The sequence below is a fragment of the Pelodiscus sinensis genome, chromosome 3 (genome assembly GCF_049634645.1).
Source record: "Pelodiscus sinensis isolate JC-2024 chromosome 3, ASM4963464v1, whole genome shotgun sequence".
Lineage (NCBI taxonomy): Eukaryota > Metazoa > Chordata > Testudines > Trionychidae > Pelodiscus > Pelodiscus sinensis.
Window position 1 is genome coordinate 104,762,272 of NC_134713.1, and position 22,880 is coordinate 104,785,151.

The window sequence follows — 22,880 nt, forward strand, 5'->3', positions numbered from 1 at the left end:
CTAAGGGAACGAGCGGCAGGAGTGTGAAATGGAGGCGGAACGGTCCGTGGCTCTGAAACACTCTGACATTTGAGGGCCAAGGCTGTGGCCGTTGGCGAGGGAGTTTGTGGAAGAGAAGCCCGGTGGCATGCCATGCCATGTCCTGGCACTAGGGCTCAATGGCAGGCCTTGCACCGGTAGTTTTCTGCTGTATTTAATGCCGCCTGGCCGTGTGTGACCAAGGGCGGAATTTTGGGCGGGTAGGGGAGGCAGCAGCCGTGCGCTCCGGGAGGCGGCTTGCTCTTCATCCCGTACCCGCACGCTACGGGAGCGAGGGGAACGTAAGCAAGGAACGCAAGTGCTATCCCCTCGCTCCCTTAGCGTCTGGGCACGGGAGGAAAAGCAACCTGCGTCCGTCCCGCCCGCCCGCCCGCCCGAAATTCCACCCTTGGCTAAATCCCTTAGCTAAATGACCATAAAAAAACCCAGGGACAAACGGCTTTCAGTGACACCGATGTAACTGCTCCAAATCAGAGGAGCTAGTTCAGATTCACACCAGTGTCTGAGGACAAAAAGTCAAGTTGAAAGGACTCCTGCGCTTTGATACGCGAGAACTGGCTCTTCCCTGCAGAGGAAGGCGTGGCTAGAGCACGAGACCTTCACGTGACCGAGAGAGGCGCGAGCAAAGGAGCCAATCAAAGAGAGGCGTCTGAAAGCAGCCAATCAGAGCCTCGCCGGGACATATAAAAGGAGCTGCAGCAGAAGTGAGCGCTATTTGCCGGTGGGGACTCCGAAGGTGAGGCTGGCGTCTGTGATGAGACTTGAGCGCTGCCGTTTTCGTTCCGCTGCTTCGTGAGTATTCCCCTCCCGTTGGGCCTGGAGTCTCCCCTTCGGCTGGGACCCTGCCCTGCATCCCTCACCCGCTCGGCCTAAAAACCCGTGCGCCTGGGGCCTGACTCTGCCTTGGGTGCCGTCCCACATGGGGGCGGCCGGGCCCGCGGCGTCCGGCCGCTTTTCCCCGGGGGCTGCGGGGCGGCCGGGCCCGCGGCGTCCGGCCGCTTTTCCCCGGGGGCTGCGGGGCGGCCGGGCCCGCGGCGTCCGGCCGCTTTTCCCCGGGGGCTGCGGGGCGGCCGGGCCCGCGGCGTCCGGCCGCTTTTCCCCGGGGGCTGCGGGGCGGCCGGGCCCGCGGCGTCCGGCCGCTTTTCCCCGGGGGCTGCGGGGCGGCCGGGCCCGCGGCGTCCGGCCGCTTTTCCCCGGGGGCTGCGGGGCGGCCGGGCCCGCGGCGTCCGGCCGCTTTTCCCCGGGGGCTGCGGGGCGGCCGGGCCCGCGGCGTCCGGCCGCTTTTCCCCGGGGGCTGCGGGGCGGCCGGGCCCGCGGCGTCCGGCCGCTTTTCCCCGGGGGCTGCGGGGCGGCCGGGCCCGCGGCGTCCGGCCGCCTTTCCCCGGGGGCTGCGGGGCGGCCGGGCCCGCGGCGTCGGGCCGCCTTTCCCCGGGGGCTGCGGGGCGGCCGGGCCCGCGGCGTCGGGCCGCCTTTCCCCGGGGGCTGCGGGGCGGCCGGGCCCGCGGCGTCGGGCCGCCTTTCCCCGGGGGCTGCGGGGCCTCCTGAGCGCAAGGGTCGGAGGTGAGGGCGGATCCTATGTACGTTGCTCTTCACGGTACTGCTCTCTCTCTCTCTCTCTCCCCTCAGGGTGCTAGGTCCGGCGCTCATTGACTGGCGGGAGTGGAGCGGGGACTTTGCAACTGTACTACATTACAGCTAGGAAGCTCTGGACTTTAGTTTAAGGGGTGGTTGCTGTGCTTAGGGGGCACTAGGAGCAGCAACGTGCACTACGGGAGACTTCCCCTCTTTCGCTCTGTGCTGACTATTAACCAGGGTGGCCACCTCTTTTTTCCTCCTTCCTGCCCCACAATATCACTCTCTGCCTCTGTCTAGTGTGTGTTAGGCAACCTAACATTTTCTCCTTGACTCTCTGCTTGCTGACCTGTGCCTGGTATATTAGAAGTGTATGTCTCTCCTCATCCTCTCGCCTTTATCTCTATGCCTCATCTGTTGTATTCAGGAGACTTTGTTCAGTTTAGCTGCCGCTTCCTGCCTATGGAAGCTCTCCTGTCCCTTTGTGCAATCTACCTGCTCCTCCTTCTCCCTTCCGCTCTTGGCTCTCTTCCACCCTAGTGCCCTGTGAAAACTATAACAGCTCTTTTTCCCCCCTTTCACCTCTGCTGGCTTCGTTTCCCCATTAGCTTTATAAGTGCCCCTTTGTCTTCAGTCATTTGCCCCTACTGCCCATTGTGTAGCAAAGCCTTCCATTTCTCCATCTGGTGCCCCTAAAGCCTGTTCCTCGGGATAGCCACCCTTCCTCCCACTCCTGCCTCGGGGGGCGTCCATGAGGCGCATTACCGTCCTTTTCTCCACTTTCCTTTCAGCTGTACTTAGTCCTGGTGTTGAGGTAGTTTGAGCCCCTGTCTCCTCTCAGTTTTTAATGGCCCTTGTGGGCTATAGTTGCCTCTGCTCCCCTTTCACTGTCTGCTGTCCTTCCTGCCCTTTTTGCAAGAGAGCTGCCCCTTTCTTGCCCCCCCCGTAGCGGCTATGAAATAAGGGCGTCCTTTTCCCGCTTGTTCTTCATTATTGAGCCTATCCTCCCTCGGTCCCCTTTCATCCTCTGCGTGCCCTGGTGGGCGTTAAAATGTGGGTTTTGCCTCCTTCTCGCCTCCTCAGTCCGCTGCCCCTACAGCCCGTTGACTCTGAGGAGGGGACAGGGCAGCTTTACTGCATAACGACGCCCCCTATGGCGTGGAGAGGGTAAACGGGGGTGAGGGGCGGGTCTCTGCACAGTGGACACTAGGAGCGGTAATGTAGTAGGAGGGCTCTTTGCCCTCTTGAACTCTCTGCTGCCCCTAGCGTCCATTAGCTTGTAAAGGGGGGGGAAACGGGACAATGGGCCTCACCCCCTGTGCTGTCCCCTAGTGGCCGTTGGGAGGTATAACATGTCTTCCTTCCCTCTTTTGCCCTGAGTGAGGGTTGGTTATGGAGGCTAGGCCGCCCCTGTTTTCTGCCCTGAGTTGTGCCTCTTAGCCTTTCGATCTGCCTTTCCCGCCTTTTGACCCTCTTGCCCCTTTCCTCGACCTTTCCCTGTTGTCCTAGTGCCCGTTGTACTTGAACTGCCTTCTTTTTCCCCTTCTCCCTCTCTGCTCCCCATTGTGCGTGTTACGGCCACCCTCCTCAATTTGCTCCCTCTATTGCTGTTGTGTGGTATACAAGTGCTTTTGCTCGGAGCTGACTATTAACCGGGGTGGCCTACTCTTTTTTCCTCCTCCCCGCCCCGCTATTTCACACTCTGCCTCTGCCTAGTGCGTGTTAGGCAACCTAACCTTTTCTCCTTGACTGTCTGCTCTCCTGTGCCTCTTACGTTAGAAATGTGTCTCTCTCCTCCTCCCCCCCCTTTACCTCTATGCCTCATCTGTTGTATCCAGGAGACCTTGTTCAGTTTAGCTGCCGCTTCCTCCCTATAGAAGCTCTCCTTCCCCTTTGTGTGCTTTGTGCAATCTACCTGCTCCTCCTTCTCCCTTCCGCTCTTGGCTCTCTTCCACCCTAGTGCCCTGTGTAAACAATAACAGCTCTCTTCCCCCCTTTCACCTCTGCTGTGTTTGTTTCCCCATTAGCTTTATAAGTGCCCCTTTGTCTTCAGTCATTTGCCCCTACTGCCCATTGTGTAGTAAAGCCTTCCATTTTGCCATCTGGTGCCCCTAAAGCCTGTTCCTCAGGATAGCCACCCTTCCTTCCACTCCTGCCTCGGGGGGCGTCCATGAGGCGCATAACCGTCCTTTTCTCCACTTTGCTTTCAGCTGTACTTAGTCGTGGTGTTGAGGTAGTTTGAGCCCCTGTCTCCTCTCAGTTTTTAATGGCCCTTGTGGGCTATAGTTGCCTCTGCTCCCCTTTCACTGTCTGCTGTCCTTCCTGCCCTTTTTGCAAGAGAGCTGCCCCTTTCTTGCCCCCGGTAGCGGCTATGAAATAAGGGCGTCCTTTTCCCGCTTGTTCTTCATTATTGAGCCTATCCTCCCTCGGTCCCCTTTCATCCTCTGCGTGCCCTGGTGGGCGTTAAAATGTGGGTTTTGCCTCCTTCTCGCCTCCTCAGTCCGCTGCCCCTACAGCCCGTTGACTCTGAGGAGGGGACAGGGCAGCTTTACTGCATAAGGACGCCCCCTATGGCGTGGAGAGGGTAAACGGGGGTGAGGGGCGGGTCCCTGCACAGACACACTAGAAGGGGTAATGTAGTAAGGAGGGCTCTTTGCCCTCTTGAGCACTCTGCTGCCCCTAGCGTCCATTAGGTTGTAAAAGGAGGGCGTGGGGGGAAGGAACAATGGCCCTCAGCCCCTGTGCTGCCCCCTAGTGGCCGTTGGGAGGTAGAACATGTCTTCCCTCCCTCTTTTGCCATTTGTGAGGGTTGGTTATGGAGGCTAGGCGCCCCTGTTTTCTGCCCTGAGTTGTGCCTCTTAGCCTTTCGATCTGCCTTTCCCGCCTTTTGGCCCTCTTCTCCCTTTCCTCCTCCTCTCCCTGTTGTCCTAGTGCCCGTTGTACTTGGACTGCTTTCGTTCCCCTTCTCTCCTCCCCATTGTGCGTTACCTCCCCCTTCCTCAGTCTACCTGTAGTGTTGTTTTGTGGTATAGAAGTATCTACGCTCTGTGCTGGCTATTAACCGGGGTGGCCGCCTTTCCCTCTCTCCCACCATTTCACTCTCCATCTGCCTACTGCATGTTAGGTAATCTAGGCCTCCTCTCCTGTGCTTCAAAAGTTACGTGTGTCTTCTTCTCCTCCTCCCCCCCCCCCTTTCTATGCCTCCTCTGTTGTGTTCAGGAGACTTGGTTTAGTTCAGCCACCACTTTATTCCTGCTTTGAATTCTCTGCTGCCTCTCGTATTGCTTAGACTGTATAAGCGGTCCACCTCCGTCTCCTGCTGCTTCCCCCCAGTGGCCAATGTGAAGAATAGCCTTCTGGGGCTCTGCTCCCCATTGTGTCGGTTATGCAGGATAGGCACGCTTGTTCCTTCCCCTTCTTTTCTGCCCTCAGTGGTGCTCTTTAAGCTTTTTCTACCATCTTAGCCCAAGTGCTTATTGCGCAGTGTAGCTGACGCTTTTAATTTTACCGCTTGTGCCTAGTGTAATTGTGCTTAGTGTCCCCTTGCCCATATACCTTATAGCAGTGGTCTCCAACCTTTTTACACCCGAGATCGCTTTTTAAATCTCCAAACAGGCGAAGATCTACCAGCCTGCCCCTTCTTTGAAGCCCCGCCCTCTCTATTCCCCTCCTGTCCATCACTTGCTATCCCCAGCCCTTACTTACAGACTCTGATAAACAGTTTATTTTTAAATTATGCGATGTTTAAAATTAAAATCATGTGTTTATAGTTATGAAATAAATGTTTTTTATTCATGCTATTTAAATCTAAAATGAAGCATTTATAATTATACATTTTGTGGGGACAGAGTTCTGCGGCGGGGGGCAGGGAAGAGGACAGGGTTCTGCAGCAGGGGACAGAGTGCCAGTGGGGAAAGGTTTCTGCAGCTGGGGACAGGGTGTCAGTGGGGACAGGAATAGAGACAGATTTCTGTAGCTGGGAACAGGGGAGTGGGAACAGAATTCTGTGGCTGGGGAGCGGGGTGCCAGTGGAGGCAGAGAGTCCCCTGCTTCTGCCTCCTCTCAGGATTCCACCCCAGAGGGAAAGCAGCGTGTGCCTGCCCCGGGGCTGAACTCCTCTCTTCTCCCCCCCCCCCCCCCGCCCGCCCGTGCAGGGAAACCCAGTGCGTGCCTGCCCCGGGGCTGACTCACCCCTCCTGTGTGGTGCAGGGAGCCAATGCTCCCTCCCGCAGTACACCCGGCAGAGCAGCTAGCGCTACTTCGGGAATCGCTGGAAGTGGTGCTAAGCTGCAGGACTTCTGTCCATCCCTGGGAAGCCTACACTACCTCCATTTTCACTTTAGGTAGGTAGTGGGGCTTCTCGGGGGTGGGAGGGAAATGGGGGCGGGGCGGACAGGATGCCTCGCTATCGACTGGTCGTGGCCTCACGATTGACCAGTCGATCACGATCGACCTGTTGGTGACCACAGCCTTATAGTGATTTTGTCTGTTTTAAGCTAGTTTTTTTCCTTCATCAGACTTCCTCTAATTGGTCAACATGATGCCTGATGATGGAATTGGCACACAAGCGCTGTGGATGAGAACAAAAGAATTACGGTAAGGCTTCCCTTTCCCTAGTGTTACCATTCCTTCCATGTGTGCTCTTTAGCAGGTATAAATGCCCCTTGAACATGAAAGCATCTGCTACCTATAGCTTCTGTGGCTGACAATATACGCACCCTTTCCTCTCCTTTGATTCTCTTACCCTATTTTCCATTGTGGAATATAACGGCTTCTTTCCCATTATGTGTTTTTGTTGGTCCTCACGCTCTTCCTCAGTGTAGCTGCCGCTTATTTGATTGACGGTCCTCTGCTGTTTGCTCCCCTTAGGAAGAATAAAGATCCCTTACCCACTTTTCTCTTGAAACCTCCTAGTCCCCATTACTTGTACTCAGATTTGCTACCCTTTCCCTCCTTTTCTCTCCCTGGTGTGTTCCGTATTCAATGTTAGGCAGATGATCCTTTCCCTCTCGGCTAATCCCTCATACCCCTCAATGGAGCCAATACCCCCTTCTCACCTTCTATACTTTGATCTGAGCTAGGGCGCATACCTTCCATTTAGATTCCCGCTATGACCTTTTAGGCCATTGAACTCACCCATAAATCCCTCCTGGGTCCTCGCCTGTCGGGCGCTTGCTTGCCTGTTTGGCTCGTCGCGGCTGTCTGTATTGCCCTTTCTTCAGCATGGCCTCCCCTAATTCCCCTGGGACCTTCTGCCTCCTGCAGTGGGTTTTACGCAGTAGAGCTGCCCTTTTTCCCCCCCTCAGTGTCAACGGGCAGTAGGGGCCGCGGACTGGGAGGGGGGGGGGAAAGGGCAGCTCTACTGCACGAGACCCAGTGTGGGATAGAGAAGGCGAAAGGGGAGTTTAGGGGCCAGGTGTGCTGCCTGACGGGGCAATAGAGGCGGCGGCAGTGTCCCATATTGCCTGACGGCCACTAGGCGCAGCAGTCTAGAGAGGGAGCCGCTTGGCGCCCCTTCGTCCCTTTTCTTGTCCCAGTCCCCTTTTGGGCTTCCCCACGCCCCTGTCCTCTGCTGCTCCGAGTGCCCGTTACGCCGTACAGGCTCCCCTTTGCCCGCTTCCCGTCTCGGCTCCAAGCTGGTGTTCCTTGGGCGGGGCCCGGGCCTCCTCTTGGCTGCCCTGCATCCATGCTCCTCCTAAGGGGTTGCTGTACGGTGTCGGTGCCCTTCCCTCTCCTGAGTCTCCTTAATGCTTCCTCCTTTCATACGGTAGAGCTGCCCCTTAGACGCTCTCTCCCTCTTCAGCACTGCTGCCTCGTTTTCCCCTGTGTGCATTATAGCTGCCCGAGTGGGCCTTGGTCTCTAGTGCCCCTTGTACAGGTGTGGGCCGTTTGGTCGCCGTCTGCTGCCCCTCTCCTGCTCTCCTCCCGCTATGGCCCTTTAGGCCGCTGACCTCACTCGTCCATCCCTCCTGGGTCCTCGCCTGTCCCCCCGCTGTTTGGGAGGCGATCCGCCGGGCCTCGCTGGCCCTTCCCCCCCCCACTCGCTTCTGCCGCGCCCTAGTGGCCATTCTAAGGTATAGCGCTCCCCCTTCTCCTAGTCTCCTCCTAGTCAGGTGCCGCGTAGGTAAGAGACGGCCCTTTTCTCTTTGACACGCTTCTTCTGTCTGCAGTGCCCACGAGCTCCTAGAGCTGCACTGTCCCTGATTTTCAGCGTCTGTGGCCACCAGGGCAGCGTGTAGCACGCACTCCTTTTAGTCCTTTTCTGCCCCTTCCCTCTCTCCTTCCGCTCTGGCCCCAAGTGCCCAGCACATAGGTGGGCCTCCTTGCCCCCTTAGCCGCACAAACACCTCCTCTCCTCCCGCTATGTCCTTTTACGCCCTGGACCTCACCGGTGCCTCCTTGAGCCTCGGCTCTTCCTAGCATCTTGTGAGGCCGAGGAAGTGTCCTCTGCTGAGCCCTGGTGACCTTTCTGCAGTTTAACCTCCCCCGCTTTTTCCTATTGCGCGCCTCCCTCCCCCGGGCCGGTGCCCGTGATGCGGGTCGGACGCTTGCTTGCCCGTTTGGCTCGTCCCGGCTGTCTGTATTGCCCCTTCTTCAGCATGGCCGCCCCTAATTCCCCTGGGACCTTCTGCCTCCTGCAGTGGGTTTTACACGGTAGAGCTGCCCTTTTTCCCCTCCTCAGAGTCAACGGGCAGTAGGGGCAGCGGACTGGGAGGGGGGGGAAAAAGGGCAGATCTACTGCACGAGACCCAGTGTGGGATAGAGAAGGCGAAAGGGGAGTTTAAGGGCCAGGTGTGCTGCCTGACGGGGCAATAGAGGCGGCGGCAGTGTCCCATATTGCCTGACGGCCACTAGGCGCAGCAGTCTAGAGAGGGAGCCGCTTGGCGCCCCTTCGTCCCTTTTCTTGTCCCAGTCCCCTTTTGGGCTTCCCCACGCCCCTGTCCTCTGCTGCTCCGAGTGCCCGTTACGCCGTACAGGCTCCCCTTTGCCCGCTTCCCGTCTCGGCTCCAAGCTGGTGTTCCTTGGGCGGGGCCCGGGCCTCCTCTTGGCTGCCCTGCATCCATGCTCCTCCTAAGGGGTTGCTGTACGGTGTCGGTGCCCTTCCCTCTCCTGAGTCTCCTTAATGCTTCCTCCTTTCATACGGTAGAGCTGCCCCTTAGACGCTCTCTCCCTCTTCAGCACTGCTGCCTCGTTTTCCCCTGTGTGCATTATAGCTGCCCGAGTGGGCCTTGGTCTCTAGTGCCCCTTGTACAGGTGTGGGCCGTTTGGTCGCCGTCTGCTGCCCCTCTCCTGCTCTCCTCCCGCTATGGCCCTTTAGGCCGTTGACCTCACTCGTCCATCCCTCCTGGGTCCTCGCCTGTCCCCCCGCTGTTTGGGAGGCGATCCGCCGGGCCTCTCTGGCCCTTCCCCCCGCCCACTCCTGCCGCGCCCTAGTGGCCATTCTAAGGTATAGCGCTCCCCCTTCTCCTAGTCTCCTCCTAGTCAAGGTGCCTTTTGGTAACTGGGTTTGGTTCTTTAAAGGATTTGAAACTACAGACAGAGGAATACTCTTTTTAGGGTCAAACAAAGACTTTTTTATTTTTTCTATTTAAATCAATTTACTATTCTTGATTTTTTTTAAGACAATATAATATACAAAGAAAAAGTAAAAAAAAATAGTACAGTTTAAAAAAAGCAAGAAATAAAAACTTCTCTTCCAGAGATGCCCTCCTGATTTACTTTTAAACAATTTATGGAGTTAACAAATATATAATATTTATGTTAAGAAAGATAGAAGCATTGCTTAGGTTCAGGAGATATTCTTTTGTTTATGTTTTTTCTGTCTTTGTGTTTTTCGTTGGAACTCACCACTGGTGTTCGTTCTTTTTTGGAGTTTATTTGTTCCCCTTTCGGAGCTTATGTACGGCAGCGAGATTCAGCGCCGGGGAGGGAGCTTTGGTTGATCAGACTTAGGATTTTGGATTCGCAACCCGTCCACTCTTGGTCTGTTTCAGCTAACTTTATATATCTTGTTTGGGTATTTTGGTACTCCTCCACTCGCTTGACAATTGCTGACATTAGATTTTTGTTGTCTTATTCTGGTTTTACAAAAACTTTCGTCTGCTCCTTTTGGGGTAATTAGCACTTTTGTTGCATACCTCTGTCTGAGTTATTTACTTCTTTAAAAGCGGCGGGGTTATTGTTGGTCATCTAATCAAATTTTGTTTTCATTTTTATCTCCTGTATCTCAGAATGCTGACTTGCTTTGACACTTACAATTAAACTAGTGCTCATTTGACATATTCTGGGTAGGCTTTAACACATCCTTTTGAGTCAAATGAGACACTTTAATTACAATAACTTTATTTCCCTCTGTGCTTGTGGATTTGCTATTTGCTCGTTTTCTATTTGTTTTATTTTCATAAATTTTATAGTTTGTTTTTGGGAAAATTTTTTACACATATAGAATATTCTTATTACAATTATTAATATTATTATTGTACAAATAATCTAAAACTCTTTTTTTGATATCAACATGGATAAAAAGTTTTAAACACTTGCTTTTTGTCGTCTTGTACTTTTTATACTTAATTGTTTTATCTAAATTATGTAATACGTTTACTATTGTTATGGGTGATTCGTTTACGTGTTTTACAGTTTGATTCTTGATTGCTAGCTTAATACATTTTCTAACTTTTAACAAAATGTTCTAATTTCGTTTCTTTACGTCTAGATTTATAACTTCTATTTTTTGTAAGTTTAGTTTTTGTATTGTGAAATGCTCTACTGGTAATATTACTTGGGTGTCTTGGAAAGTTTGTTTTGTTATGGCTTTCATTTCTTTTGTTAAAAATCGGATCTACGACACTATATTTTGTTCAGTAGTCTTATTGCTTTTTTTAGTGCAGTTGTAACTCATTTGTGTTAAGTTTTATAGTTTGTTTACATTACGAAAAGGTACGGTGACATTCATTTTAACTGGTATAACATAACATTTATTATGCATTATTTTTTTGCTTAACAATTGCTAAATTGAGTCACTACAGTGACAAACAATTAAATGGGTTTGGTTAGAGCTTATGTATTCTTTACATTTATTTGGTAACTAATTAATTTTACTCGTTAATGTGGACACAACTTTTTGTCTATTAAACAATGCTGGTTTACACATCTTGAACTTTTCTGAACTATTACATTAATGCTTAGGTGTAGAAACTATTCTTTTTCTTTATACTTCACTTGTTTCTTTATATCTTTCTTGTTGGTATAATTATTGCTTCTTATCTTATATTAATTCTATGGGATGTTATTTCATGACTGATTTGTGCTGTATCTGGTATTTTGACGAATGGTGCTTTTTTACTTATCCCTCTCTCATCTTTCTTAATTTTTTGCAATAATTTTTTTCTAAAACTACTACTACTACTACTACTACTGTACAAACTTATGCAATTTAGATTATTTAAATACATAGATATATTTTTACTTTATTCTTGTTTTATCGGCATTTGTATTAGATATGTTTACAGCTGTATTTACTTAATGTAATAATTTTGCCGTTTCAGCTTTTTCATGGTGACTATTATTTTTCTACTTAATGAATTAATTGCTAACAAATCTGGTTTTACATCCTCCTCCCATTGCTTTAATAATTTTTTTGGTTGCTTATATATCTTCTTTTCTTTTTTCGTGACTTTCATGTTGTGCAATTTATACTATGTTCTATTCTTTCTTTCTTTTTTATATGCTGGTTGCAATCTTATTATTACTCTTCCTGTTTTTGTTGGTTGTAAATTTGAGGGGGGTATTACAACTGTTAATGTTGGAAGGGTTGCATTACTATCTGATGTAGCTAAGGCTGTGGTTCCAGATAGTGGAATTGTTAACAAATGTGGTTTGGATCTATGGGTTGTGTGTTTCTGTTGGGTTGCTAATATTAAGCTATACGCCATATAATGGTGTTATGCTAAAGCTAAATAAACTTTGGTTTGGGGCTTGTATGCTTATCATTGTATGGGGGGGAGAGGGGGGAGTGTGCGCTTTCATATGATTTGTTTACTTAATTGTTCATGTTAGCTTTAATACTATACAAGCGGGACATATTCTAACTGGTATCATTTTGTTGAATTATAACTAGAGTTTGATTTACAGGCAGTCCCCGGGTTACGTACAAGATGGGGACTGTAGGTTTGTTCTTAAGTTGAATTTGTATGTAAGTCGGAACTGGTACATACTGTAGGGGGAAACTCTAGCCAAACATTTCTCCAGAGCTCAGTTTTATTCTCCCACACCTCACTTCCCTCAGTCCTTTATTCTCAAGCTGAGGTGTCTGCTGAGAAAAGCCGCTCCGCGTCTCCCTGGTCCGCTGGGGGGAAGCAGCGAGTGCGGGGTTGCCTCACCCCGTTTGTAAGTAGGGATCCGATGTAAGTCGGATCCATGTAACCCGGGGACTGCCTGTACTTCTTCTTTCCTAGTGGGGGTGGTATAGTTTATTTTACACACTTGCCACTGGGCTGGTTTGTTAGCTAATTTAGTTTGGGTGGTGGTGGTGTTTTTGACTTGGGTCTAGTTTTGTTGTAATGGATCATACTTACTATTTAAGCTGGTCTATCTTGCACTGTTAACGTGATTTTTAGTGATGATGAACAACTTGTAATATATAATCTTGTGGAACTGTTAATTTCATTCTTTACTACTTAGCTAATTATGGTGTGCTAATCTTTTTCTTGTTTTTGTTGTGATTACATAGGTGAATGGTAACTTTTTTGGTCTTTCTAATGCTACTCTTTTCTCTTTATTTTTCGTTGGCTATACAATCTATATTTTTTCTCTTTGCTTTATAGGAGGGCTTTTTTTAGTTTGGTTGCTGCTTGGGTTTTATATCTGGCTGTCGGCTTGTATGTTCATTTACATTTAATAAAACTGTATCTAATACTAGGTGTTAACCTTTAAAGGTGCTATTTTTAGTTGCTGTTTTAAGGTATCAGTTTTCTTTTCTGCTACTTTGTTGGATTGAGGATGGTATGGGAAATTTAAATGCTATGTTATGCCTTTTTCTATGGACTATTGTTCTAATTTTTTACTTCTAAATGGTGGGCTTCTATCTGATTGTATTATTTGTGGGCGTCTTTAAGCTGCTATTATTTTTTCTAAGGCTTTTAGTATGTGTTTTGCTTTTGGTTTTTTAAAAAGGAATTACTATAGTACTCTGATTTCTTAACTCTACCACAACTACTCGCTTTGGGTATTGTTTAGCACTCGGTAATGGTCTTATTATAAATCTGTTTGCTAATGGTTTCCTGGTTTATGATATTCTGGGTTATATGCTTTATTAGGCATATTTTAGCTGATTTATACGTTTAGTATTGTGACAAATTTTACAGGCTTTTATGTATTTTTTCATGTTCTTTTATTTTAATTCTTGATTCTCTTCCTGTATATTGCTTTATCTATTCTCTTTCTTTTTGTGTCTTCAAAGTGGCTTGTGTATTCATGTAAGTATTTTATGAATGGATTTACTTCTTCTTTTTCTTTGTTTTTTTCTACTAACACTTTAAATTCTTGCAATTCTTGATCTAGTTGTTTGTGGTTAGTGTTGTATCTTTCTTTATGGCTAGGGATATGTTTTACTGATGTACCACTTACGTGATTTCTGATGATGGTCTATATTTCTCTCCACCCTGCATGTGTTTCAATGTCTGTGTTCTTTTTTAACAGTCTTTTTATACCATACATACTATCTATGCTTAATTTTTATGGTGACTTTCTTGTGTATGTTGTAATCTTATTCTAACTTTTTCTACTTCTGCTTCTTTTCTTTTAACACAATAAAGAACTTGTTTTCACATTTGGTACAGTAATATCTTGCTTTTGTTTTTCCCCCTTTCATGCTTTTATCTGTTAATATCTAGGGTGTTTCTGTTATTCTTGGTGTAGCTTTTGGGGCTTTAGGGCATTACATTTTTTCTTAGTTTAACATTTGACTAACTAGCTCGCTATAATACAGTTTTTCTTAAGTATTTGTCTGGCTTTCAAAGTTTGGTGGTATTATTTTTATGGTAAGCTATGCTAAAGCTGACACTTTTGGAGTGTGTAAAGTAAGACTTACACTTGTCATTTAAAAAAGTACTTATCTTTTATTTTATTAAACTTATAATAGTTTTCTATATTCACTATAATGTTTTGGGGGTTTGTTAAATTGCAAAATCAATTTATCTACTTTTTCTTGTTTTTCTCTTTGTGTTACCCACTCTTCATTCTAGTTAATTTGTAATTCTCTTGGGGGTTTCTTAGGGTCTTACTTTTTTAATAGAGTGGGGTGTTACAAATTTTGGTTTAATTCTATTAAGGCTGCTTGGGCTTTTTCATTGTAGATAATTAAATCTTTCTTTCTTTCTTTTTAATAATTTCAATAAGGGTTTTATTTTATGTCTTAACTGTTGAATACTTGCTTCATTATAATTTACTAGGCTTAAAACTTCTTGTAGCTGTTTGTGGGTTTTCGGAGGGTTATTTAACTACTTACTTACACCATTGGGGTAAGTTGTACTTATTGTTTTATTTTCTATCACTTGAATTCTTAGAAGGGAGTATTTACTTTGGGCTATAGTTACTTTTCTTTCGTTTATTTGCTATCTTTGAGTGGTTAAGTGTTCTATAGCTTCTTGTGTCTTGTCTCTTCTTAAAAGGTCATCTACATAGTATACTATTCGGGGATCTTGTTCTTAACTTTGTTGACTAAGGGTATACTTTATGGCATCTGTTGCTAATGTGCTGGTGAATTTTTATAACCTTGGGGGTAATGCGTTCCACCTATAGTATTTTCTTCTAATTGAAAAATTTAAGGTTCTTTTTTATAGGTATACTATAAAACATATCGTTTAAATCTATTAGTGCTCTTTATTTTAATTCTTCTTTTTCTTTTAAATATTGTTCTATAGTTGGTTTGTTTTAGGGGGGGTGGTGGTAAAGGCAACTGGTTGTATTGCTTCATTTATTTTTCTATAATCTCTTTTCTCTTTTTTTTTCTTTTTTTTTTTTGGTATTCTTTATGCTGGACTTTTATATTGGGTGTGTAATACTTGTTTAATTTATTAGTAACTCTTTTAATGACTGATTAATGGGTTCTTTTCTTTCTGCTTTTGTTGGTATACTATTCACCTTTTGTGACATGTAATTTTTCATTGGATATTTGTATTGATAATACTGTTTTTAAATTCTGTCGTATTGTTGGATTCTGTATTATTATATTTATGCTTAGTATATTCTTTTCTTTTAGTACTACTGTGGTTTTTGTTACATTCTGTTTTTGTTTTACTTTTATTACTTCTGGTTGATACATTTTATCTTCATTTAGTCTTGACGTTCATATTTTACGTTTTCTTTTTTAATGTGGTACTTTTGCTTCATTTATTATGGTTATTTGGGCTTTTGTATCTAATAACTATTTAAATTGTTCATAATTCTTGGTGTTCTAATTTAATACTTCAGCACTTATATAAATTCTATTATCTTTTTTTCTTGGATTGTTTCGGGGCTTCTGCTACTCGTTTTTTGATTTAGAGAATTTTTGTCTATTCCTGCTATCTTTTTTTTTCTATTGCTGCTTGTTTCTGTTCTTGGGGCGTTATCTTGTTAAAATCTGGTTTACTGTATCTATTTCTTAACAGAAAACTAAATATGGCTTTTTCTTCTGTGTTTGGGTCTTTCCCCTTCTTCGGGGTTTGGAAATTTTCGCACGTTTTACGCGTGTCTCTCGGGGGATCGTATGTTGGTGCTGAGGTATGTTTGCGTACTACTTTTAAATCATTTATAGTTTCTAATATTCCCCAAACACTAGTCTTTGTTAGGGCTGTTGGCTACAATTTTAGGCTTTGGTTTCTTTCGTTCTCTTCTACTCTTTGCTATACTGTTTGTGGTGTTACTTTGTCTTCTTGTTATCAGACCTGGATCTTGTATATATTTAAATTGGTGAGGATCAGCTCTCTGTGCTGCTGTTAACTGTTTTTGGCTTTTTTCAACTAGTGCTAAAGTACACGGACCCCTTTAGTTGGATCTCATTTGTCGGCAGTTAAATATTTTCTTTTCTTTTTTTTAGCATATTTTATAAGGTCTTCTAGTACTTGTTAGTTGTTTGACTTGGCAATTTTAATATTTCTGGGCTACTTCTATTTCGGTACGGATCTGTCGCGTATCGGCTGTTCTTTCTAATATGTTTTGCAGTTTTTTCTAATTTGTTTCTTTAGATGGGGTTTTTTGTGTTACGTCTGGTAATAGTATTTTGCAATCTTTTAACTTTTATTTTGCTAGATCATTATTAGCTATTAAACATCTTAACTTTGAACATGTTACATGTAGGGTTATAGGTATGATTTTTTTCCCCTATTGCTAGAAGTGCTCTTATTTTGAGCATGTTTTTCTTCCCTTTCATCTTTATTACGATAGAACTAGTGGTTGAGAGGTTTTATACCTTCTGTTTTGTTTAACTTATCAAAAGGGCATCTTCTGCTCTTGTCAAATCCTGTTCGTGACGCCATTTTGGTAACTGGGTTTGGTTCTTTAAAGGATTTGAAACTACAGACAGAGGAATACTTTTTTTTTTTTTAGGGTCAAACAGATTTTTTCTATTTACTTTATAATTAATTTTCTATTGAAATCAATTTACTATTTTTGATTTTTTAAGACCATATAATATACAAAGAAAGTAGAAAAATAGTACAGTTAAAAAAAAAAAAAAAAAAAAACCCCAAGAAATACTAACTTCTCTTACAGATATACACGCCTGATTTACTTTTAAACAATTTATGGAGTTAACAAATATATAATCTTTATGTTAAGAAAGATAGAAGCTTTGCTTAGATTCAGGAGATATTCTTTTCTTTGTTTTTTCTTTCCTTAGATTTTTTGTTGCAACTTACGACTGGTGTTCGTTCTTTTTTTAGAGTTTATTTGTTCCCCTTTCGGAGCTTATGTACGGCAGCGAGATTCAGCGCCAAAGAGGGAGCTTTAGTTGATTAAATTTAGTTTTTTAGATTCGCAACCCGTCCACTCTTAGTCTGTTTCAGCTAACTTGTTTTAGTATTTTTAGTACTCCTCCACTCGCTTGACAATTGCTGACATTAGATTTTTGTTGTCTTATTCTGCTTTTACAAAAACTTTCGTCTGCTCCTTTTGAGGTAATTAGCACATTTGTTGCATACTGCTGTCTGAGTTACTTACTCGTTTAAAAGCGGCGGGGTTATTGTTGGTCATCTAATCAAATTTTGTTTTCATTTTTATCTCCTGTATCTCACAATGCTGCCTCTCTTTGACAGTTACAATTAAACTAGTGCTCATTTGACATATTCCAAGTAAGCTTCAACACATCCTTTTCACAGTAGGCAAAAGAGACGGCCCTTTTCTCTTTGACACGCTTCTTCTGTCTGCAGTGCCCGCGAGCTCCTAGAGCTGCCCTGTCCCTGCTTTTCAGCGTCTGTGTCCACCAGGGCAGCATAGCACGCACTCCTTTTAGTCCTTTTCTGCCCCGGGTGCCCCTTCGCACTCTCTCCTTCCGCTCTGGCCCCAAGTGCCCAGCATATAGGTGGGCCTCTTTGCCCCCTTAGCCGCATAAACACCTCCTCTCCTCCCGCTATGGCCTTTTAGGCCCTGGACCTCACCCGTCCCTCCTTGAGCCTCGGCTCTCCCTAGCGTCTTGTGAGGCCGAGGAAGTGTCCTCTGCTGAGCCCTGGTGACCATTCCGCAGTTTGGCCTCCCCTTTTTCCTATTGCGCGCCCCCCCCCCCCCCCCCCCCCTCCGGGGCCGGTACCCGTGATGCGGGTCGGGCGCTTGCTTGCCCGCTCGGCTCGTCCCGGCTGTCTGTATTGCCCCCTTCTTCAGCGTGGCCGCCCCTAATTCCCCTGGGACCTTCTGCCTCCTGCAGTGGCCTTTACGCGGTAGAGCTGCCCTTTTTCCCCTCCTCAGAGTCAACGGGCAGTAGGGGCCGCGGACTGGGAGGGGGGGGGGGAAAAGGCAGCTCTACTGCACGAGACCCAGTGTGGGATAGAGAAGGCGAAAGGGGAGTTTAGGGGCCAGGTGTGCTGCATGACGGGGCAATAGAGGCGGCGGCGGCAGTGTCCGTGTTGCCTGACGGCCACTAGGGAGCCGCTTGGCGCCCTCTAGTCCCTTTTCTGGACCCAGTCCCCTTTTGGCTTCCCCATGCCCCTGTCCTCTGCTGCTCCGAGTGCCCGTTACGCCGTACAGGCTCCCCTTTGCCCGCTTCCCTTCTCGGCTCCAAGCTGCTGTTCCTTGGGCGTGGCCCGGGCCTCCTCTTGGCTGCCCTGCATCCATGCTCCTCCTAAGGGGTGCTGTACGGTGTCGGTGCCCTTCCCTCTCCTGAGTCTCCTTAATGCTTCCTCCTTTCATACGGTAGGGCTGCCCCTTAGACACTCTCTCCCTCTTCAGTACTGCTGCCTGGCTTTCCCCTCAGGCCCTGTGTGCATTATAGCTGCCCGCGTGGGCCTTGCCTGTCGCCTTGGCCCCTAGTGCCCGTTGTACAGGTGTGGCCGTTGGGTTGCCCTCTGCTGCCCCTTAGGCTGGGCAGCGGCCCCTTTCCTGCTCTCCTCCCGCTATGGCCCTTTAGACCGTTGACCTCACCCGTCCATCCCTCCTGGCTCCTCGCCTGTCCCCGCTGTTTGGGAGGCGAACCACCGGGCCTCGCTGGCCCTTCCCCCCCACTCGCTTCTGCCGCGCCCTAGTGGCCATTCTAAGGTATAGCGCCCCCCTTCTCCCGTGTCCCCTTTCCCCCAGTTGCCACCAGGGCAGGATAGCACGCACTCCTTTTAGTACTTTTCTTACCTAGGTGCCCGTTCCCTCTCTCCTTCCACTCTGGCCCCTAGTGCCCGGCATAGAGGTCTGCTTAGTAGGCAGCAGGGTAGCACCATCATGCCATTTTTGAAGGGTTTTTTTTTTTTTTTTGGTCTCTCGTGCTCTTTTCCCCTGTACTTTTCTTCCTTCCTTTTCTCCCTACTCTAATGGGTCATGATAGTGTGTCAGGTGCCCTTCCTTCTCCTCAGTCTCCTAAGGGTTAAGTTCTTAGCACATGTTTTCAGCCCAGTGCCCCATTACTAGATTTTAAAGGGAGCAGCCAGATAACTGCTGCGTCCACAGGGGGTTGTGTACGTAGGAGCCGATGTGAGGTGTGAAATGAAAGCTTATGTTCTAATGATTCTGTGTGTGTGGTTCATGTACTTTTATGATGTCTATATGTTGAATTATGGATATGGACTTTGTGCTGATACTGGCCTGAAGTGCCTTTTTATAGGGAGGGATGTCCAGTCAATGACTCTGGTAATTAGCAATGGCTCTCAAGGTGCCCAATACACACTTGCAGAATGTGTCTGGGACCGTCAAGCCAGCCAATATCATAGCTTGTGACATGAGACTAAGGGATAGGTCACTTGGCCATGTCACCTGCTCCAGCTTGGAAGATACCAGGGGAGAATATAAAACGCCATGAGGTGGACTGCATCTTGCCTTCAAATCTGCTACTGATTCCAGATGCAGCCTTGCCAGGAACAGCGAGACTGGAAGACTTGTTGGCCCATCCTGACATAGGATGTAAACCAGAGACTTTTAAGATAGCAGTTTGTGACATGTCTGCCTGGAGCCTGCATTGAGAATTTGGTGATTCAATGCATGTAATGTATTCTCCTTAACAACCTTACTCTCGTGCTTTTCTTTCTTTTATTAATAAACCTTTAGGTTTTAGATTCTGAAGGATTGGCTCAGCGTGATCTTGTGGGTAAGATCCGAAGTATAAACTGACCGGGGATTTGTGGATGGTTCTTTGGGACTGGAAAGACCTGTTTGGGGTAGGTGAGATTTGGTTCTATCACCCCCTCACCTGTGTGCAGACTTGGGGCTGATTGTGGCGCACGGAGAGTTGGGGTGTCAGAGGGGTTTTGCTCTTGAGGTTTCCTGCTGTGGTTGGATTGGCAGCTGAAGTGCTCTGCCTGACTGGTATATGACCTGTTTGCAAATAGTCTCCAGTCTGGGGCTGTAATGAGCCGCCCTGGGTTTTGAGCAATTCGCCCTCAGTGGATGCCCTCAGCAGTGCCCAGACCCGGCCTGGTCCATCACGCCCATTGAGTATTTTAGGAACCGCTTTATCCTCTGCAGTCTAGTCCCAAATGTGACCGTTTGCATTCCGTAATAGGTCTTAAGTAATGTTGCCATTGGCTTTTGCTTGTTGCCTGAGGAGGAGACAAAGGCCGTATGTTCCTTCAGAATACCCAGTGTAACACGTGAAAGCAAGGCCAGTTTTTTAAGTCTGTCTTCATATAGGTACTGTTGTATAGATTTTCTGCCTTGTTGTTTGTCTGCACTCTTTCTAGTTTGTGATCGTCTTCAATGAAACGTAGTTCCAGAAACTGGATGCCATATTGAAATGGACGCCTGATTGCTGAGGACTGGAATAGAAGAATTATGGTAAGTCTCCCACTATTCACTGCGTACGTCTTCTGCCATTAGTGCTTTTTAGGAGATATAGCTGCCCCCTTCTGCTACTCCCGGTTCCCCGATAAAAGATATAACCTCCTCTTTTCCCTATTGATTGTAATGTGTCCTAATGCCAACAGGAGCTGGAGCTGTCCCCCTACTCCTTGTGCCCGTTTTTGAATATGGCCTCTCCCTCTCTCTTTTCATTGTGGGATCCTTCCTCTTCAGTAGGAAGCCTTGCCATCTAACATTTCGCTGTTGGTTCTGTTTCCACACACACACACACACACACACACACAGCTGTTCTGGACTTAGCATCTTGACTCACAAAGGTACTTAGACACAAACTCAGGAGTTGAAGTGTGAATCTGAATTCAGGTGTCTAAATTCCAGTTTTACTCTGCCACTGAACCTTATAGGCACCTAAGTTGACTTGGCGCCTGAGCTTTCAGAGTAGATGTTCCCCGCAAGCCTATCTTTCTGATTCCTCACAGATGATAGATCACCTCACTAGCACTCCAGATGCCTATTGCCCATCAAAACCCCAATGGAAAACAGGAGTTCACCTGCCAATTGCACATGTGGGGGCCCATCTGAAAAGTTGGTTCCTAGGCCGTTTTGCATTCATAATCTGGGCAGCGAAGACTGTATCACCATCGGCTTTACAAGCCAGGGGTCAGTGCTCTCCCCAAACTGAGAGTTTAAGGTTCAGTTCTCCCCTTTGCCTGGTTCTCAGGCTAGTGTCATTCTGAGGCGGTGTCTACACTAAAATTAAGTTCAATGGCTGTGGACATACCCAGTCACTGTGTCGGTGCAGTACATCCTCACTAGCAGTGCTAGCATTGATGCAGAGCGCAGTGCACCGTGTGACAAAGGACATTTGTCCCAGGTTTTGTCACCGTGCCTGTGACCTGCACAGCACAGGCAGATACATGACCCTGGTCGCCCTGGCAACCACAATCCAAGGGCCCTCACCAGCCTTGTTAATGTTAGTGAGTGTGATATGTTCTTACTGTTTTCCTTTAATCCTAGATAATGGGCCCAGGACCCAAGGATCATCACGCCAGCTTGAGGCGGCATCGTCCTCCTGTATACGCATCATAACTTTTTTAGACAAAAGTTGCCATTGAATTGTCTGGCTTTTTTTGTTTGGTTTACTTAGCTTGTTAGGAATAACTACCTGTATTACTGATAAGAAGTTTAATTGGCGATGGGCGGAGTTGCTGTGTAACCTTCATAGTAGATTGGCTTATGTGCTCATTTGGTCTTGCTGCTAGAACCTATGGAATTGCTTGCCCTCCGTCCGCCGCGCCCCTCCTCCCCGATATAATGTATTGTAATGTTTTGCTTAACCAGTGTGTTCCAGCTTAACCCCTGGTTCTCGCTCGACCAGTGCTGTGTGTAATAAATCCTCCGACTTGTTTTCACCACATCCAGAGTGTTGAGACCTTATTCCTAACAAGTAGCTACATCTACTTGAGCTGTGCCGGAAAGGTGCCCTCGAGCCCAGATCCCACACTCCTGCACCCTCCTTCCTGCCCAGACTCCATATGTACACTCCAACTCCTGCCCAGACCCTCCACACTCCTGCAACGGTCCCTATTTCCAGACTCTGCAGCCCCATCCCGCTCCTGCACCCTTCTTCCTGCCCATAACCCTGCACCACCACACTCTAGCACCCTCTCACGCCCAGACCCCACACCTTCCCCCCCCCCCCCCAGCCTGCTCCTGAACCCTCTCTCCTGCCCGCATTCTATGTTCCTGGCTCGCGCCCCCTCCCCCCCGCCAGACCTTGCTCTGGCAGCACACGGAGCCCCCCTCATTTTTGATCCCATCTTAGACACTAGCAGGGCCCCACAACTTCCACTAGCCCCAGCCTAAGGCAGACTTTTGAAAAACATGGTCAAAAAGTATTGCTTGTTTGCCATTGATATCGGGGTGGGAGTAAACTGCATCATGAGAGGTCTAAGGCAGGTTCCAATAACCCCTGTGACAATGTGCAAGTCTCATAAGGTTTTGCAAGTCTTTCCTACAATTGCTTGCAGCTAGGGTGTGTGGCTGGCTGGGGGGGGGGGGGAGAAGAAGTCATGTTCCCACCAAGATTTTTCCATCCCTGAGCAGAGTGAGTTTTGTCTTGTGTGCCAATATTGAGGTCACATGTGCTTGTTCAGACCTGTGCCACCCTCCTCATTAATGTATATCTTAGTATATATTTTAAATTGTTATATAAGCAGGAATACTCCAACAAGGGATAGTTAAAAATGGGGGGGGGGGGGGGGAGAGGGGGCTAAAGTTGTTGAGCAAGAAAAAGGACACCAAGAGTTAAATTAAAAAAAAATATATTAAAAAAGTATGGCCCCTTTAAGAAATGCTTTTGAGGCTGTTTGGCCCTAACAGGTTGCTTGTCTTCCTGTGCTGGGACAGGACAGCTCCCCTGTGGAACCAGGTAAGCCCCTGGGGTTTTTGTCTCCTGGCCAGAAAATACCAGACACTTTAGGTATTTTAAAATACCTAAGTCCGGTGTTGTCTGATTTTTTGCCAGACGGGTGAAAATACCAGGTGGTCAGGTTCAATACCAGACACCTGGCAACCCTACACCATTTCGCCAACACCACCCCCATCTGAGCCCTGCCGCCATCCTGACCTTGCTCCTCTGCCCAGCAGCTTCCTGCTATGGGCTCCTGTGTGGGATACACTTGCCTTCTCCGTTGGAGCTTTCCCAGCGGCGTGGGGTCCATGCGGCCTGACCTGTGTGCAGCTAGGCAGCCACCATGGGGCTCTGGCACCAGCTCCAGCCTTGGAGAAGTGCTGAAGCT

General features: G+C 47.5%; 1 long non-coding RNA gene across 1 annotated transcript; it reads left to right on the top strand.

Annotated features, from left to right (window-relative positions):
- Positions 1–743: 743 nt before the first annotated feature.
- LOC142827911 (uncharacterized) lies at positions 744–21,496 on the top strand. The gene is made up of 5 exons (XR_012902714.1): positions 744–831; positions 6,129–6,207; positions 19,330–19,439; positions 19,962–20,055; positions 21,097–21,496. It is a non-coding gene; the product is annotated as an uncharacterized LOC142827911 (long non-coding RNA).
- The last annotated feature ends 1,384 nt before the right edge of the window (positions 21,497–22,880 follow it).